This window comes from Geospiza fortis, unplaced genomic scaffold, assembly GCF_000277835.1.
Source record: "Geospiza fortis unplaced genomic scaffold, GeoFor_1.0 scaffold893, whole genome shotgun sequence".
In the NCBI taxonomy this organism is placed as follows: domain Eukaryota; kingdom Metazoa; phylum Chordata; class Aves; order Passeriformes; family Thraupidae; genus Geospiza; species Geospiza fortis.
In genome coordinates, this window is record NW_005054781.1 from 14,600 (window position 1) to 21,725 (window position 7,126).

The 7,126-nt window shown below is 44.4% G+C and overlaps 1 long non-coding RNA gene across 2 annotated transcripts in view; it reads left to right on the forward strand.

Annotated features, from left to right (window-relative positions):
- Window positions 1-6,755, forward strand: part of LOC115949120 — a 10,573-nt gene extending 3,818 nt beyond the window's left edge. Inside the window, exon 4 of one of the 2 annotated variants that reach the window (XR_004082748.1) lies at window positions 6,593-6,755. This is a non-coding gene — a long non-coding RNA (uncharacterized LOC115949120). The remainder of the gene's footprint in view (window positions 1-6,592) is intronic. The other variant, XR_004082747.1, reaches the window with a different exon arrangement.
- Window positions 6,756-7,126: the final 371 nt, after the last annotated feature.

Sequence of the window (7,126 nt, forward strand, 5' to 3'; positions counted from 1 at the left end):
GCTGGGAGCGGCACCCCAAAGCCGGGCTGGGGAGGGGGACCCCAAAACCGGGCTTGGACTGGGATCTCCACCCCAAAACCGGGCTGGGGAGGGGGACCCCAAAACCGGGCCTGGACTGGGATCTCCACCCCAAAACTGGGCTGGGGAGGGGGACCCCAAAACCGGGCCTGGACTGGGATCTCCACCCCAAAACTGGGCTGAGGGGTGAGACCCCAAAACTGGCAGGGGTGGGACCCCCCCTGTGTGCCCTGGGATGGGCTGGATCACCTGCAGGAGATTTGGGGGGCTCACCTGGCCCTGTGCCACACCTGTGGGGCTGGAGGGGACACTGCAGGTGTGGGGCGCTGGTTTGGGGTGCTGTTAGTCTGGGGTGCTGTTAGTTTGGGGGGCTGTTAGTTTTGGGGGGCTGTAGGGGGGTACCCGCTGTGTTTTGGGGTGCTGCGGGTTTGGGGTGCTGCGGGTTTGGGGTACCAGCTCGATGGGTTCATACAGGCTCAGGTGGAACAGCCAGGTTTAATGAATCATTAATTAATCCCCAGTTTAATAAAGGACGATAGGAGACAAGGACCGCAGAACAAAGGTGGGAAAAACGCATTCACTGTCCTGTGAAAATTTAAAAGTTTGGTAAAGGACAATAGGAGACAAGGAGAACAGAGCAAAATTATGTGAAAAACACGGTCAGAGTCCTGTGAACATTTAAAAAGTTTAGTAAAGGGCAGTAGCAGACAATAGGAGACAAGGACCATAGAGCAGAGGTTGTGTAAAAAACCACGGTCAGTGTCTGTGAACATGTAAAAAGTTTTATAAAGGGATGATAGTAGACAAGGACCACAGAGCAAAGGTGTGAAAACCACGGTCACTCTCTTGTGAGAATTTAAAGGTTTTATAAAGGGCGGTAGCAGGCAAGGAGAACAGAGCAAAACTTATGTGAAAAACATGGTCACTGTCTTGTGAAAATGTAAGAAATTCAATAAAGGACGGTAGGAGACAAGGACCGCAGAGCAATGTGTGAAAAACACATCCACTCTCCTGTGAACGTGTAAACAGTTTAATAAAGGATGATCGGAGATACGGAGATAAAGAAAAAAGGTTGTTACGGCATCAGCCAAGCCCATGCTGTTATCTTCAGGGATACCCCTTAAATACCTGTCTCCTTACATCATCGCTTTGCATATTCATAGATATATGCATATCCATAGACTAGTTTGCATATTCAATGCGCTATTTTGCATGGCCCCTCCTCGGGGCCGCCTTTTTGGAGCCGGCTGTTTCCCGGCTTGGTTTTGGCTCCTTCTCTTTGTCACCTGCAGGTTTTGGGCCCGGCCCTCACCGCCCTCCGAGGTGAGCGCTGTGAAAAACGCCGATCGCTCGGGTTTAAAATTGTAAAAAGTTTAATGATAATAAAACGGTTATGAAAATAGCAATATAATCAGAGTAATAAAAATGAGGAGAATTAGCATTTATGACAATGTGAGACAATGAAAACAAAGAGTTAAGGACAGTCCGGGTACCTTTTTCTGGGCAAAATACCCCGAAAAATCACACATGTTAACAGGTGTGCTCGTTGTGTGTTCTCGTGTGCACAGGTGTGCTCATTGTGTGTCCCCATGTGCACAGGTGTGCTCATTGTGTGTCCTTGTGTGCACAGGTGTGCTCATTGTGTGTCCATGTGCACAGGTGTGCTCACTGTGTGTCCCCGTGTGCACAGGTGTGCTCATTGTGTGTCCTTGTGCACAGGTGTGCTCATTGTGTGTCCTTGTGCACAGGTGTGCTCATTGTGTGTCCTTGTGCACAGGTGTGCTCATTGTGTGTCCTTGTGCACAGGTGTGCTCATTGTGTGTCCTTGTGCACAGGTGTGCTCATTGTGTGTCCCTGTGTGCACAGGTGTGCTCACTGTGTGTCTTTGCCTGCACAGGTGTGCTCATTGTGTGTCCCTGTGCACAGGTGTGCTCATTGTGTGTCCTTGTGCACAGGTGTGCTCATTGTGTGTCCCTGTGTGCACAGGTGTGCTCATTGTGTGTCCCTGTGCACAGGTGTGCTCATCCCGTGTGCATGGGGTGTTACCCCACCCAAACAGGCATTTTAACACAAGCACACTGGTATCAGTATTGCACTACTATGTCTAAGCTTAATTAGCAGCAGAAATAAAAATTATATCTGTATAACAAAGTTACTTTAACGTCCCACATATAAAATCCATTTAATATTTGCAAAAAGCCAATATTAATGTGTGTATCTACATCAGCTATTGCAATGAGCTGAATTAACAAATACAAAATATATCTTCATAGCAAAGGTATTTTAACACATATAAAATCCATAATAATATTTGCAAAAAGCCAATATTATAGTCTGTATCTACATCAGCTATTGCACTGAGCTTAATCAGCAACAGAAACGCAAATTGTATCTTTGTCGCAAAGTTATTTTAACATCCCACACATAAAATCCATTTAATATTTGCAAAAAGCCAGTATTATAATGTGTATCTATATCAGCTATCTCACTCAGCTTAATTAACAAATACAAAATATATCTTTATAGCAAAGGTATTTTAACACATATAAAATCCATAATAATATTTGCAAAAAGCCAATATTATACTGTGTATCTATATCAGCTATCTCACTCAGCTTAATTAACAAATACAAAATATATCTTTATAGCAAAGGTATTTTAACACATATAAAATCCATAATAATATTTGCAAAAAGCCAATATTATAACGTGTATCTATATCAGCTATTGCACTGAGCATAATTAATAAATACAGACTATATCTTTATAAGAAAGTTACTTTAACATATATAAAATCCATATTAATATTTGCAAAAAGCCAATATTATAATGTGTATCTATATCAGCTATCTCACTCAGCTTAATTAACAAATACAAAATATATCTTTACAACAAATTACTTTAACACATATAAAATCCACTTTAATATTTGCAAAAAGCCCATATTATAATGTGTATCTATAACACTGAGAGCCTGGGGTCCATCCTTGGAACATTGATAATTTAGGGGTTTTCCCCGTTGTTTCTTTCATCTTTCAATATCCAGTTTCATTCATCAGCAAACCTAAAGTTTATTTGTAAAAGCAAACCTCTTTTTCCATTCATCAGTCAGTGGAAACCTTTTTGATTTTAAACTTCTTCAGCTTGCTGTGCACACACTCCGCCCACCACACACTTCCAAAACTTTTCACTATTTCTACATTTTAGCCAACAAAAAATTCATACCCATTGGCTATAAATCACAGAATTGTCATTAATTAGCAGTTCATCCTCTATTGATTATTGATTTCTCTTCTTGTGCTGTTTCATTCCCATTTTCAGTCTCTTTATTGCCTTTTTCCCAGCCAGGGTGAGTTCCAGCACAGCTGTGTGCTGCCTGCGTCTCTTCTTTATCTCTGGGCTCTGCAGAATGTCCTTGTGCTCCATAAATTCCGCATTCCTCCCGTCCAATCCCAGCAAAAACATCTCCCTGTCCCGGGCTTTGTTTCTTGAAAAGCAGCGAGGTTTTTCAGCACAGCTCCAAGGCTCAGCCCCTTCCCCAAACTGGGCTCCCAAAATCGCGTTCGGTGACGAACCTTGCTAAGGGCTGGCTGCATTGCTGGAAAACTTAATTAGGACAATTAATTAGGACGGTTATTAGGAAAGTTTTATCATTTCCAATGCAAGTTTGTGAGTGGTTCAGGAAGGGTTGGGCGTATCAGGAAAAATAATCCACAAACACCAGAGGTTTGTGTCCAAAGAGGAGCCAGAGGAGTCGTTTTGCTTTATTCCAATAAAGGGAGAGGCCATGGGGCATTCCCCTGGGATCTCTCGGATTTTTGGAGGATGCAGCCTCCTTTTTATCAATTTCCCTCTCTTTTTCCCCATTTCTGAGGTGCCTGAGAGGTTCAGGCTTCCCAGAACACCTGATACCAAAGATTCCCCTCTTAGGTATAACCCTGCCCTTTAATTTTTAATTCTTATGGAATTCAGGGGTTTTTTCCCCATTTCTGAGGTACTTGAGAGGTTCAGACTTCCCAAAACGCCTGATACCAAAGATTCCCCTCCAATGCAAGACCCTGCCCTTTAATTTTTAATTCTTATGGAATTTAGCGTTTTTTCCCCATTTCTGAGGTACTTGAGGGGTTCAGGCTTCCCAGAACACCTGATACCAAAGATTTCCCTATAATGTATAACCCTGCCCTTTTAATTTTTAATTCTTATGGAATTTAGGGGTTTTCCCCATTGTTTCTTTCATCGTTCAATATCCAATTTCATTTATCAGACGTTTTATTTCAATGTCTAATTTTCCTTTATCAGCAAACCCAAAGCTGATTTGTGAAAGTTTCTTTTATCTTTTTCCATTCATCAATCAGTGGAATCCTTCCCATTGTTTCTTTCATCTCCCAGTTTTATCCCCCAGCAGACCCAGAGCTGGTTTGGAAAGACAAATCCCTCATTGCTCTCGGATGGGAGCAGGGGAGAGATTCCCTTGTGTTTGATCCCTGTTCCCTCTGCAGTCCTGTCTGGGGTGGGCCCCTGGGACATTTCCTTGTGTTTTCCCAAGGTCATTTCATCCCCTTGTCCATGACTCTGAAAAACTCAGAAAAATCATCCCAAATCTAAAGCCTTCCAAGGGCAAAACTGATACAAATTCCTGCAGCTGGATGATTCCAAACGTTCATTAATGCTTGTACCAACTCCCAGGCTTAATTTGGTTCAATTCCCCGATTTTTAATTAGTTGAGACGAATTTATACATAAGATAAATGTACATTTAACCTAAGAGAAAAATAAAAGCTTTTCCCACACCATTCTTTTTTTTTCCAGTAAAAAAAAGACAAAATCAACTTAGCAAAAGAACCAAACTGACAGCACATGAAATAGTCTGCTTTAGATAATCCCAGCCATATTTAGTTGCCCAACAAGCTGCTCATAATAAAAATTACTAAAATTATTAAATTGATAATACAGGCAGTGTATTATCAATTATTAAATTGATAATACAGGCAGTGTATTATCAATTGTTAAATTGATAATACAGTGTCTTTTGGGGACAGTTAAAAGTCTCATTGGTCCCACACAGCTCGATGAGGTCCTAGAAAAGGGAAAATTCAGCCCAGGTCATTGAAAAGCAGGAAGAGGAGAAATCAGCTGAGGGTTGATTGAATTCCCAGCTCATTTTCTGCTCTGGCAGCTGCAGGGTGAAATTCTGGCATTGGTGGAGTGGCCACCCCAAATCCTGGGGTAACTGGGAGCCTTCCCAGCAAACCCAGTGCCCTCCCCACTCAGAACTGGTCAAACTGGTGGGGCTGGGAGGGTGAGACCCCCCCAGTGCCCAAGGAGCTGTGGGAATCTCGTCCTTTCCCCACAGGAATTCTGATTTTCCCTCTTTTTGTGCCGCCCGAGCCCAGCGCTGCCCTGCTGTGCCGGGTCTGTCCTGCAGGAGCTGCAGCCCCACCACGCGGGGGGGCAGCAATGGTCAGAGCCAGAGGGGGAAAGGGACCTTTGGTGGCAGGGGACAGTGCGGGACCCTCGGGTGCCACCCTCAGCGAGGGGACAGTGACCTCTGAGGGACCCTCGGGGACAGTGACCGCTGAGTGACCCTCGGGTGCCACCCTCAGGGGTGCCGCCCTCAGTGACCGCTGAGTGACCCTCGGGTGCCACCCTCAGCGAGGGGACAGTGAGCCCTGAGTGACCCTCGGGGACAGTGAGCCCTGAGTGACCCTCGGGTGCCACGCTCGGTCCCCAGCCAGGGTCAGTGTCACCTCCCTGAGGGTCAGCTGGGCTTGGTGCCAGAGGAGACCCCACAGAGACCTGGGTGACACCAGGGACCCCAACACCAGCGCTGACCTCACTGACCACTGACCACATCCGAAGGACCCTCACTGACTCGCTGACCATTGACCACTGACCATATCTGCGACCCTCACTGACCACTGCACCCATGCCAGAGACCCTCACTGACCACTGACCCCATCTGAGATCCTCACTGACTTCACTGACCACATCTGAGGGACCCTCACTGACCTCACTGACCACTGACCGACCACATCCAAGAGACCCACACTGACCACTGACCACATCTGAGACCCTCACTGACCACTGACCCCATCTGAGACCCTCACTGACCACTGACCACATCCAAGGGACCCTCACTGACCTCACTGACCACTGACCACAGCTGAGGGACCCTCACTGACCGCTGCACCCACCCCAGGGACCCTCACTGACCACTGCTCCCCATCTAAGAGAGCCTCACTGACCACATCCAAGGGACCCTCGCTGGCCACTGACCGCTTGTGTTAAAATTTGACAAGTTTAATGAATGAGTTTAGAAGTTCAATGAGTTTAGTAATGAAAATAGTAATAAAAATTGGGACAATAAGAATTTGGACAATCAAAGTTAGGGCAATAAAAGACGATAAAAAGCAAAAAGACAATAAAAAGCAAAGAATGATGGATGTCCAGGTGCTTTGCACTGTGCCCCAAAGCACCCCTTGCTACCGAAGGATTAACCCTTAAAAGCAATAACGGATTGCATACTCATGGATCTCACGCATGATTCAAACATTCAAACATTCCTTTCACACCAGGGTGTTCCTGCTTCATTTCAGCTCCCCCGTCTTGTAAATCAGCCTCGGTTCCTCGCAGTCTGAGCTGTCCTGATAAGGAGCAACAATTCTTCTCTGGGGATCTCGGTGCCTGTGCTGTTATCTCTATCCAGATAGGACAATGTGAAGAATTCCTTGATTATCTTCTCCATTCCTTGAGTTAGTTACAAAAAGTTTCAGCTCCCCCATCTTGTAAATCAGCCTCGGTTCCTCGCAGTCTGAGCTGTCCTGATAAGGAGCAATAATACTTCTCTGGGGATCTCGGTGCCCGTGCTGTTATCTCTATCCAGATAGGACAATGTGAAGAATTCCTTGATTATCTTCTCCATTCCTTGAGTTAGTTACAAAAAGTATCTTACATCACATAGCTTCTATTTTATTTATTTTATTTTTTTATTTTATTTATTTTTATATATTATATTTTTATATATTTATATATTTTTATCATTTTTATATATATATTTATTTCTATATATTATATTTATTTTCTTTTTAGCTTAAGCCCTGTATTTACTA